General features: G+C 42.0%; 1 pseudogene; it reads left to right on the forward strand.

Annotated features, from left to right (window-relative positions):
- The first annotated feature begins 1,304 nt into the window (after window positions 1-1,304).
- LOC101424554 (vomeronasal type-2 receptor 116-like) overlaps window positions 1,305-13,024 on the forward strand; it is a 33,757-nt pseudogene continuing 22,037 nt past the window's right edge.

A 13,024-nucleotide genomic window follows, 5' to 3' on the forward strand; every position in this document is an offset into this window, starting at 1 on the left:
AGTCACCAGGAAATGATTGAAAGACTTGGGGATAATTTTAGGAGAAAAATACACAAAATCGTACATCCCAGGGTTAATATCTCAAAGGCAGATGAGCACAATGAGACAAGGAGGCATGAAAAGACAAATGTTCTACCTCAAAAATGGTATTGGGAGAAGCAGCAAGATGGCAGCAGGGTAAGGTGCTCCTAGAGTCAGTTCTTGCTACAGGGCAGTTACCAAACACCCAGAGCTCTCTGGAGCTAGCTGAAGCACCTGTTTGGGGCTCCAGGAGGTCAGAAGAGTATCCTGCAACATCTTTGAAGGAATAGATGGAGGAGACTGTCCATCTGCAGAAAAGACTTGTAAGTAGAACGTTCCACGCCCCCGAGGCCGGTGCCCATCCTCCACTGGAGGCACAAGCCACCTCGGGAGCTGTTCTGCAGCTGGAATCAAAAGCTTCACTTCCGACATTTTTCTGAGAGAAGTATTGGTTACCAGAAAGCTCCTGGAAAGGCCACATCCCAGAGATCCATTTAGGACTGAAGGTAGATTCAAACTGCCAGACCACTGAACTACTCTTCCAAGTCAGGAGTATATTTTACAGACATAGCATGGGGTGCCAAGTAGAATAGAGGGGGATTTGAGGCTTAATAAAAAACAGGGGAGAAGGAGGCAAGATGGCGGATGAGTGAACTTCCCGGTTACTAGCTCCTAGGGGGAATCGGCTGGGCGGCGTCGGAGACTCTTTGGGACCGGGCTGTTTTGGGATTTTTACTGGTCCGGAGGTGTCTGGACATCGATTTGGAGGGAAGGTAACAAAGAGGATCCATCTGTGAAATATACACGGAGATCCCAGCTACTGTGTGGAGGATTCCCTCCTTGGGTAGGCGGAGTCGAGGCAGCTAGCACCGCGCTGAGCCCGGCAGGCGGCGGCCAGGGTAGCCTAGCTGGGCCGTGGTGGGCAGAGGGCCAGGGAGCCGAGCCACGCTGTGGTGGGCGGCGGGCAGGAGAGCCGAGCCGCGCCGTGCCACGGCGGGCGGCAGGCAGGGGAACCGAGCCCAGCCAAGCCCAGCCGGACCCAGCCGCTCTGCGACAGGCGGTGGGCGGGAGAGCCGAGCCGCGCTGTGCCACGGCGGGCAGCGGGTGAGGGAGCCGAGCCCAGCCGAGCCTAGCCGTGCTGCGCCGCGGCGGGCGGTGGGCAGAGAAGCCAAGCCCGGCCGAGCCCAGCTGAGCCGCGGCGGGCGGGGGGCCCGAGCCCAGCCGAGCTTGGTCGAGCCCAGGCATGCCGTGGCGGGCAGCGAGCAGGAGAGCCGAGTTGCACCATGGCGGGTGGCAGGCGGGGAAGCCGAGACCAGCCGGGCACAGCCGAGCCCAGCCGAGCCATGGCGGGTGAGGGAGCCGAGCCCAGACGAGCTCGGCCGAGCCCAGCCGCGCCGCGCCAGGCGGGAGAGCCGAGCCGCGCTGCGCCGTGGCGGGCAGTGGGTGGGAAAGCCGAGCCCAGTCGAGCCCAGCCGAGCCCAGCCGAGTGCAGCCGAGCCCAGCCGAGCCCAGCCGAGCCCAGCCGAGCCTGGCGGCGGAGTTTCTGTTCTTTGTTTTTTGTTTTTTTTAAATTTTTTTTATTTTTTATTTTTTGTTGTTGTTGTTGTTGTTTTTAAATCCTCTCTTTCTTGTCCCCAATATTCTTCTTATACTATTTTATCTTAACAATACAATAGGTCCTACAGGAAATACCTCACATTTGCTGGCTTTCCTCACCCTCCACTGCCTCATTTCTCTGTGAATAGATTTAGCCTATCTACACTATCCCCTTTCCCCTACAACTTGATATCCTCCACCATCTGCTATCTCTCCTATATTCCATCTCCCTTTCTTTGATCCACAAAGTGTCTAACTCTTAATTTCTAATACCTTTGTTTAGTTTTCCATCCGGTATTCGTCCCTGAAACTATTACCTCTCTTTTCTCTTTCCCTCTCTCATGAAAACAATAGCCTCTTAGTACGTACCACATTCCTCCCATATTCAGTCGTCTACCTCATTATAGGTACTTTCCTACTACTATAACTCTACACAATTTACATGATCTAACCTCCATCCTCCCAGAACTCATATTGTTGCTTTGTTAACATATATCACCAATACTACTACACACTTTTTCCTTCCTTACACAATTGCCTTTCCCCAGCACTAATACTTTCCTTTAAAGTGAGCTTAACTAGCAATAAGAAATTGGAATAAGAAGAACAAAGTGACAAAGAGAAGATATAACACTTACGCAAAAACTACAGCTAATTAATCTCCAAGACTAGACAAAGAAGCTAAGGAACTGATTAAACCCGTCAAGAAAAAATGTTGACAAGACAGCAACAAAAATCTACAAACCAAACCAGTAATCAGGAAAACATGGCTGAATCCAATCAACAAACTAAAAATCAGGAAGGGGGGCAGGACTTCGCACAAGCAATGAAAGATCTCAGAACATTTATCACCGACAAATTTGATGAAGTAATGAAAGAGGTTAACAGCATGAAGACAACACTTGGAGGGGACATTGCAGACATGCACAAAAAAATAACAGATATGATGGAAATGAACACCACAATTCAAGAAATCAAAAATACACTTGTAGCAAATATCAGCAGACTAGAATAGGCAGAGCAGAGAATTAGTGATGTGGAAGACAGTGCATTGGAAATCAAACAGATAGTAGAAGTGGTCAATAAAAAGGTAGAAAAAATCCAGATAGGACTTAGGGAACTGAATGATAATGCAAAACGCTCAAACATACGTATTATAGGCATTCCAGAAGGAGAAGAGAAGGGAAAGGGGTCAGAAGGAATGTTGCAGGAAATAATGAATGAAAACTTCCCAAATCTACTGAAAGAGACAGATGTACATATCCAAGAAGCACAGCGCACTCCACTGGTCATAAACCCCAACAGGCCCACCCCAAGACATATATTTGTCAAATTATCCAATGCTCAAGACAAAGAAAAAATTCTAAAAGCAGCAAGAGAAAAGAAAACCATCACATACAAGGGAAGCTCCATAAGATTAAGTGCTGATTTCTCATCTGAAACGATGGAGGCAAGAAGGCAGTGGTATGATATAGTCAAGGTACTAAAGGAAAAAAATTTCCAACCAAGAATACTCTATCCAGCTAAACTAGCATTCAAAAATGATGGAGAGTTCAAAATATTCACAGATAAACAGAAACTGAAAGAGTATATCAACAAGAAACCTCCCCTTCCAGAAATTCTTAAGGGAGTTCTGCAGGAAGAAAGGAAAAAACAGGACAGTCAGAGATGGAGGAGAGTGTAAAAGCAACAAGAAAGACAAAAATAGAAGGGGAAAATAAAATAATACAAACAAAATATAACAAACACAAATCCAACCAAAATATGGCTACCATAAATAACTCTCTAAACGTAATAACACTGAATGTCAACGGATTAAACTCACCTATCAAAAGATTCAGACTGGGACACTGGATAAGGAAATACGACCCATCTATATGCTGCCTACAAGAGACACATCTTAGACCCAGAGACTCATGGAGGTTGAAAGTGAATGGCTGGAAAACAATCATACAAGCAAACAACAACCAAAAAAAGGCAGGAGTAGCTATATTAATATCAGACAAAATAGACTTTAAATGCGAAACAATTGTGAGAGACAAAGAAGGATACTATATTTTAGTGAAAGGGACAATCTGTCAAGAAGATCGAACAATCATAAATATTTATGCTCCTAACAAGGGCGCCTCTAAATATGTGAGGCAAACGCTGGAAAAACTAAGTGGAAAAATAGATGCATCTACAATTATAGTGGGGGATTTTAATACACCACTATCAACTCTGGACAGAACATCTCAAAAGAGAATCACTAAAGAAACAAAACATTTGAACAGTATATTAGAAGAGCTGGATCTAATAGACATATATAGATCATTACACCCAAACACAGCAGGATATACATTTTTCTCAAGCACACATGGAACATTCTCCAAGATTGACCATATGCTAGGCCACAAAGAAAGGCTTAATGAATTCAGAAAGATTGAAATCATACAAAACAATATCTCTGACCACAGGGGAGTGAAGCTGGAAATTTGCAAGGGACAGAGACCCAGACTTCACACGACAATTTGGAAATTAAACAGCACACTCTTAGAAAAACAGTGGGTCAAAGAGGAAATCTCAAAAGAAATCAATGACTACCTTGAAACAAATGATAATGATAACACAACATACCAAAGTTTATGGGATGCAGCAAAATCGGTACTGAGAGGGAAATTTATAGCCATAAATTCATATATCAAAAAAGAAGAAAGAGTAAAAATTGGAGAACTAACTGCACTTTTGATGGAATTGGAAAAACAACAACGATGTGACCCAACAGGACGAAGAAGGAAGGAAATAACAAAGATAAGAGCAGAACTAAATGAAATAGAAAATAAGAAAGCACTTGAAAAAATAAACAAGACCAAGAGCTGGTTTTTTGAGAAGATCAACAAAATTGACAAACCTTTAGCGAGACTAACAAAGAAAAAAAGAGAAAAGATGCAAATACACAAAATAAGAAATGAGAAAGGTGATATCACCACTGACCCCACAGAAATAAAGACTATCATAAGAGGATACTTTGAAAAACTATATTCCAACAAAAATGACAATTTAGAGGAAATGGACAAATTCCTAGAAACACATAAGCAGCCCATACTGATGAAAGAAGAAATTGATGATCTTAACAAACCAATCACAAGCAAAGAGATAGAATCAGTCATTAAAAATCTCCCAACTAAGAAGAGCCCAGGGCCAGACGGCTTCACAGGTGAATTCTACAAAACATTCCGGAAGGAACTAACACCAATCCTGTTGAAACTATTCCAAAAAATTGAAACAGAAGGAACACTGCCTAATTCATCTATGATGCCAACATTACCCTAGTACCAAAGCCAAACAAAGACACCACAAGAAAGGAAAATTACAGACCAATTTCTCTAATGAACCTAGACGCAAAAATACTTAACAAAATACTTGCTAATCGTATTCAACAACACATTAAACGAATTATACACCATGACCAAGTGGGATTTACTCCAGGTATGCAAATATGGTTCAACATAAGAAAATCAATCAATGTAATACACCATATAAACAGATTGAGAGAAAAAAACCACATGATTATATCTATAGATGCAGAAAAGGCATTTGACAAAATACAGCACACCTTCCTGATAAAAACACTCCAAAAGATCGGAATACAAGGAAACTTTTTGAAATGATAAAGAGTATATATGAAAAACCTAAAGCCAACATTGTTTACAATGACGAAATCCTGAAATCCTTCCCTCTAAACTCAGGAACAAGACAAGGATGCCCATTGTCTCCGCTCCTATTTAACATTGTCTTGGAAGTACTTGCTCGAGCACTGAGACAAGAACCAGATATAAAGGGCATTCAAATTGGAAGGGAAGAAGTCAAAATTTCATTATTTGCAGATGACATGATCCTTTATATAGAAAACCCTGAGAGATCTACAACAAAGCTCCTAGAACTCATAAATGAGTTTAGCAAAGTCGCAGGTTATAAGATCAATGCGCAAAAATCAGTAGCATTTCTGTACACCAATAATGAGCAAGATCAGGAGGAAATCAAGAAACAAATACCATTCACAATAGTAAATAAAAAAATCAAATACTTAGGAATAAATTTAACTAAAGAGGCAAAAAACTTATACATCGAGAACTATACAAGATTGTTCAAGGAAATCAAAGAAGACCTAAATAAATGGAAGAATATTCCCTGTTCATGGATAGGAAGACTGAATATTATTAAGATGTCTATCCTACCAAAACTGATCTACACATTCAATGCAATCCCAATAAAAATCAACACAGCCTTCTTTAAGGAACTAGAAAAACTAACTATGAAATTTATTTGGAATAGAAAGAGGCCCCGAATAGCCAAAGACATATTGAAAAAGAAAAACGAAATAGGAGGAATCACACTTCCTGACTTCAAAACATACTACAAAGCTACAGTAGTGAAAACAGCATGGTACTGGCATAAGGAGAGACACGCAGACCAATGGAATTGAATTGAAAGTTCAGAAATAGAACCTCATGTATATAGCCATATAATATTCGATAAAGCCACCAAACCCTCTCAACTGGGAGAGAATGGCCTATTCAACAAATGGTGCCTGGAGAACTGGATAGCCATATGTAGAAGAATGAAAGAGGATTACCATCTCACACCTTATACAAAGATCAACTCAAGATGGATCAAAGACCTAAATATAAGAGCCAAGACCATAAAGACCTTAGAGAGCAGTGTAGGGAAACATCTACAGGACCTTGTAATAGGAAATGGCTTCATGAATATCACACCAAAAGCACGAGCAGCAAAAGAACAAATAGATAAATGGGACTACCTCAAAATTAAAGCCTTCTGCACCTCAAAGGAGTTTGTCAAGAAAGTAAAAAGGGAATCTACACAATGGGAGAAAATATATGGCAACCATATATCTGATAAGAGACTTATAACTTGCATATATAAAGAACTCATATATCTTGAAAACAAAAAGATAAACAACCCATTTAAAAAATGGGAAAAAGATTTAAACAGACACTTCTCCAAAGAAGAAATACAAATGGCTAAAAAGCACATGAAAAAATGCTCAAAATCTCTAGCTATCAGGGAAATGCAAATCAAAACTACAATGAGATACCATCTTACTCCCATAAGATTGGCAGCCATGAAAAAAACAGTAGAATACAAATGCTGGAGAGGATGTGAAGAAAGGGGAACACTCATCCATTGCTGGTGGGAATGCAGAAGGATCCAACCATTCTGGAGGACAGTTTGGCGGTTTCTCAAAAAATTATCCATAGATTTGCCATATGACCCAGCAATACCACTGCTGGGTATATACCCATCAGATCTGAAAACAAGGACACAAACTGATATATGTATACCAATGTTCATAGCAGCATTGTTCACTATCACCAAAAGTTGGAATCAATCCAAATGTCCATCAACAGATGAGTGGATCAATAAAATGTGGTATATACACACAATGGAATACTACTCAGCTGTAAGAACCAATACACTACAATCGCACGTGTTAACATGGATGAACCTTGAGAATCTTATGTTGAGTGAAGCAACCCAGGCATTGAAGGACAAATACTATATGACCTCAATGATATGAAATAAGTTAACTGCCTCAGAGAGCTAGAGTCTGGAAAAGTGGCTTACTGGAAATCGGGGGGTGGAGGAAGGATGTGAGTTAATGTCTGCAGAGGTGGAATCTGTGATGAGCTGGGGGTAAGTATGAGCACAAAGAAGGGACAAAATGGGGGCAAGGGGTTACCTTCGGGTGGGGTTTTCTGGGTTTGAGGTGGGCTGGGGATGGGAAGAGGTGTAATATGGTCCAAGAAATAGGTGGAAGGGAGGGGCAACATACGAACATGGGAGAGTGTCAGAAGTTCGTTGAGAACTAAATGTTGAGTAAAACGTATCAAAGTATAAGTAGGAGGGTTACCTGGTTAGGACGCTCAGGGGGTATGGTCTGATGCGGGACAGACTCCGGAGGGAATAGCTTAAGGCTCATTTTGCCAAGGTGGGTTCTACCATTGGGTGGGGTGGACCCATATCCTGGGGAAGACTAATGCCTTCGAATAGAGAGAACTGTATCTCTCGTGAGAAAGGACGGCTCCCAGGGCATTAGATTGGCAGGCGTTGTGGGCCCTAAGGGGAGGGGGGAAAATGGATGTGGAATGGATGGAACAAAGGTAAATAAGGGGGCAAAAGAGGAGTTATGTGAGAGTACACGAGGATGAATATAAAACAGCTAATATTACACCAAAAACATGTAGGGGACGACAGACTAATAATGAAAACCATAAGACAAAACATAGGATAACTAAAAAATATAGAAAACTGTACAACCTAAAGTATGGACCACATAGTAAGCACAAATGTCACCTTGTTTGAAAACTATAGTTTTGGAATCTGTACATCAGTTTCAGGAAATATGATATGAATAAGTTAAAAGATTATTGCTGTGGAAGGGAAAAGGTTTTATGGTGGATCTGGGGAAATACTGTATATTGAATATATGAATTTCGGTGATCTAAGACTCTTCTGAAGCTGACATTATGTTGGGATTCACTTTATGGGAAGTTTTGGATCACAGAGTGGTTCAACAATGGCAGCGGAGGAATACTGATATGGGATGTTATTGACAGGATATATATGGTTGACAGGGAGTTATACAGGGCATATGCCCAGGGTATATGGTAATGTCTATATATACTCATAGTGGAAACAATTAAAAACAACAGCTGGGGGGGTACTGGGCTCCTGGCCGGGGGGTCTCTGTTGTGGGCCCTGGGAGAGCAGCGGCAATCCTCCAGGTGCAACGGCAAGAACCAGGAAGGAAGGAGGGCCCAACAGTGGGCTCTTGATACTAATGGCTACACTTTTGAGCCTATACACCTGCAATAAGAACAAGGCCTAGAGTAGCATTGTGCCTGGGGGTTTCCTCCTGACAGCCTTCATGTTACTCAAATGTGGCCACTCTCACAGCCAAACTCAGCGTGTAGATGCGATGCATTCCCCCCAGCGTGGGACACGACACCCGGGGATGAGCCTCCCTGGCACCGAGGGATCACTACCACATACCAGCTGAAGAAGCAACTAGAAAATGACCTTGAATTAAAGATTCAATGCGGAACAGCAGAATATACCTGTCTACATATAATAACATGACTTCGGGAAGCTGTTTGACCTAATGTAAGGGGGAAATGGAAAGGAGAAATGAGATTATAAGGCTGTGAGTCTCTAAAAAAGAGTCTGGAGGTTGTCAGAAGGAATACCCCTATGTACAACTGAACAGTGTCTAAGAGACAGATAAGGTAGATACAACCCCAGGTATTGGTTCTTTTGAGGGATAAAGAGACCCACGGGTTCTATGGTCATGGCAGAAGGGGTTCACTGCCATGACAGATGGCCCTTCTTTGGAGCTGGTGTTTCTGCGTGATGGAATTGGACTCAGAGGGGATCTCTTTTCACAAGACTTGCATGCTACTTTATTGGAATTGTAGTTGTTGCTGGGTTTAAGATATATGTAGGGGATTTGAATCTCTGGACTGATAATATGACACCCAGGCCCAGAGCCTCAACAGACTTCAGCTCCTACACTTTGATTTATTGGACTTACTCCACTCAGCTAACATGGAGTTGAAGAAGGTCAACCACCACAACATGGAGCCTAGAGTGTCTACAACTGGAAGAGGGAGGAGTGCATCCAGTACCCATGTGGAATCTAAGCCCTCACTTGACATAGGTGTGCAATGGATGCAACCAATCCAATGTCCACAGAGAAAATGTGGAATGGGTGTGGGAACGGTAGCCATGGTGGCTGCTGGGTGTGGGGAACGGGAGGAAGAGATGAGATGTGGAGGCATTTTTGGGACGTGGAGCTGTCCTGGATAGTGCTTCACAGACAATTACGGGACATTGTAGATCCCCCCAGGGCCCACTGGATGGAACATGAGAGAGTCTGGGCTATGATGTGGACCATTGACTATGGGGTGCAGTGATGCTCAGAAATGAACTTACCAGGTGCAATGGATGTGTCATGATGATGGGAGAGAGTGTTGCTGTGGGGGGAGTGGGGGGCGGGGGTGATGGGGTTGAATGGAACCTCATATTTTTTTTAATGTAATTAAAAAATAATAATACATAAATAATTAAAATAAATAAATAAATAAAAAAAACAAAAGCTCCACTTCCCCAAAATGGGGGAGGGAGAGATGGTTGGGCACCAGTTTCAGCTACTGATGTGTAAATTCAGCAGGCTACAATATAATCCCGAGAACAGCTATGGTTTGAGCTTGTCCAAGTCAGAAAGAGGCCAGGAGCTGCATCTTAACTTCACACCTGGCATGAGGGGAAGTGGGTTGGACTGAGAATCCCAGTGCTGGTGGGGACTGGCTTCTTTCCATCCAGGTCAAATTGCAACTCTAGCATAGGCACCATTGCCACCTCCAACATAGAGGAAGCTGCTGGGACCTGCGTCAGCCTCTCTGGGAAATTACCAACCAAGCTGCAGAGGCCGGTGATTATCCTAGTCTGGTGGCATGAGCCGCCTCAGGAGCTATTCTGTGGCTGGAATTGGAAGCTCCACTTCCCAAAAACAGGGAAGGAGGAGACGGTTGGCTGCTGATTTCAGCTATTGATTGGTAGACTTGACTGGCTAAGAGATAACCCTGGGATGTGAACCAGCCCAAATCAGAAAGAGAGTGTGAACCAGCCCAAGTCAGAAAGAGGCCAGTAGCCACCATTTTGACTCCGCCTGAGCCTGAGGGGAAGCCAGGCTGACTGACACTCTCAGTGTCGGCAGGAACCAGTTTCTTTCAGGCAGATCAGCCTGCAGCCCACCTAGTCTTCAGCCCATCCTCTGGCAGGGAAGAGGCTGAGGAGCCCTGCACCAGCCTATACAGGGAACTTTGGTTGGCATAGACTGAAAATCAGAAGTCTACCAGGGCAGCTGCGGCCATCTTGGACCTGCACTGTATAGATTGCTACCCACATCTGCAGCTCCATCCTGGCCCCAGGCAGGGGAGATAGGGATGTGAAGCTTCATCTTTCTCTCCAGGCAACTACGGTCTAGGTCTGCATGACCTGGATTATTCCACACAGCTGTGACTCTGTCCCTATCCCTTGCAAAGGAGAAAGTTGGAAGAAGCTTCATTGGTCCCTAGTGCAATGAGGGCAGCTTGAGCCTCCACAGCTATGGCACCAACCACATGCTTAGCTCCTATTAAACAATCAGCAAGGGAGAAAAGATAGGAAGCCCTAAACTAAAGGAAAAAACCACACCCAGAAAAAATACTCTAGTAAGCCAGATGTGAACACACCAAAAAAAACTACAGTCCACACTGTAAAACAAGAAGCTATGGCCCAGTTAAAGAAACAAGTTATCTCCAGATGACATAAAGGAGTTGAGACAACTAATTATAGATGTTCAAACAAATCTCCTTAATAAATTCTATGAGATAGCTAAAGAGATTAAGGATATTAAGAAGACATTGGATGAGCAGAAAGAAGAATTTGAAAGCATACATAGAAAAATAGCAGATCTTATGGTAATGAAAGATGCAATCAATGAAATTAGAAAACAGTGTAATCCTATAATAGCAGATTTAAGGAGGCAGAAGAAAAGATTGGTGAGCTTGAAGAAATAGCCTCTGAAAGTGAACATACAAAAAACAGATAAAAAAAAGAATGGAAAAACTTGAACAAGGTCTTAGGGAACTAAATGACAGCAAAAGATGTGCAAACATACATGTCATGGGTGTCCCAGAAGGAGAAGAGAAGGAAAAAGGGGCAGAAGGAATATTTGAAGAAATAATGGTAGAAAATTTCCCAATCCTGTTGAAGGACATAGATATCTATGTCCAAGAAGCACAACGTACTCCCATGCAAAAAAGTCCAAATAGACCAACTCCAAGACACAGACTCATCAGAATGTCAGAGGCCAATACAAAGAGAGAATTCTGAGAACAGCAAGAGAAAAGCAATGCATAACATATAAGGGATATCCAATAAGATTAAGTGCTGATTTCTCACCAGAAACCAAGGAGACAAGAAGACAGTGGTCTGAGATATTTAAGGTACTACAAGAGAAAAACTTCCAGCAAAGAATCTTATCTCCAGCAAGACTGTCTTTCAAAAATGGGGGCGAAATTAGAATATTCACAGATAAACAGAAACTAAGAGAATTTCTAAGCAAGAGACCAGATTTTCAGGAAATACTAAAGGGTGTGCTAGAGCCTGAAAAGAAAGGACAACAGAGAGAGAGACCTGGAAGAGAGTCTAGAAATGAAGATTATATCAATAAAAGTAACTAAAAGTGTGAAAAGAGTGGTGAAAATAAAATATGACAGATAAAACACAAATAGTAAACTTAATCATCGATGTAAAGCATTTGTATTCAGAAAACTGCAACTCAATGTTAAAACAAATTTAAAAAGCCCTAAATAACTGGAAGAACATTCCATGCTCATGCTCATTAAAATGTCAATTCTATTCAAATTGATATACAGATTTATTGCAATCCTGATAAAAATAACACCAGCATTAAAGAAAAAATTGAAGAAATGATCATTAAATTTATTGGAAGGGTAAGAAGTCCTGAATAGCCAGAAACATCATAAAAAGGAAAAGTGAACCCTCATCTCCAGACCTTAAATCATAATACCTACCTATAGTGATAAAAACAACATGGTATTGGCCTAAAGACAGACACAATAGACCAATGGAAAAAAATTATGGTTCAGAAACAGAACCTCACAGGTCTGGTCAAGTGATTTTTTCACTAGCCTGTCAAACTCACACAGCTCTGGCAGAATATTCCATTCACAAATAATGCTGTAAGACTTGGACATCCCTAGCTGAAAGAAGAAAAGAGGACCCCTATCTCACACCTTATCCAAAAACTAACTCAAAATGGATCAAAAAAAACTAAAAATAAAAGCAAGAACCATAAAATTTCTAGAAGAAATTATTGGAAAATATCTTCAAGACCTGGTGGTAAGTGGTGGATCTTAAAAGAGATAAAAGAAGGACTGAGTGGACTACTGATATTTAATGTATGTAGAAGTTTTAATTAGCTTTACTGTAAAATTGTGGAAATGTATAGAGTGGATGGTAACATAGAGTAAGAGCTAGTTTATAAATGGGGATGTGACTGAAAATGGTAGTCTAGTTATGTAAATGCCAATTGACAGAATGCTTGAGAATAATCTAGGAACTGAATAGCACAGTAAACTAAGAGGTGGGTGAGAATTGTGATTGATGGTACAGATGAAAAAGTGTCCTTTGTTAGCTAGAACAAATGTATATCACTACTGCAGGGTGTTGGGAATGTGGAGAAGCATGGGAAAAATATAGCTGGAGTGACCTATGGACTGTGGTTAGCAGTAATAATATAATAGTCTTGCCTCTATGCAAAAGATGTACTGTGTTG

The sequence above is a fragment of the Dasypus novemcinctus genome, chromosome 26, assembly GCF_030445035.2.
Source record: "Dasypus novemcinctus isolate mDasNov1 chromosome 26, mDasNov1.1.hap2, whole genome shotgun sequence".
Lineage (NCBI taxonomy): Eukaryota > Metazoa > Chordata > Mammalia > Cingulata > Dasypodidae > Dasypus > Dasypus novemcinctus.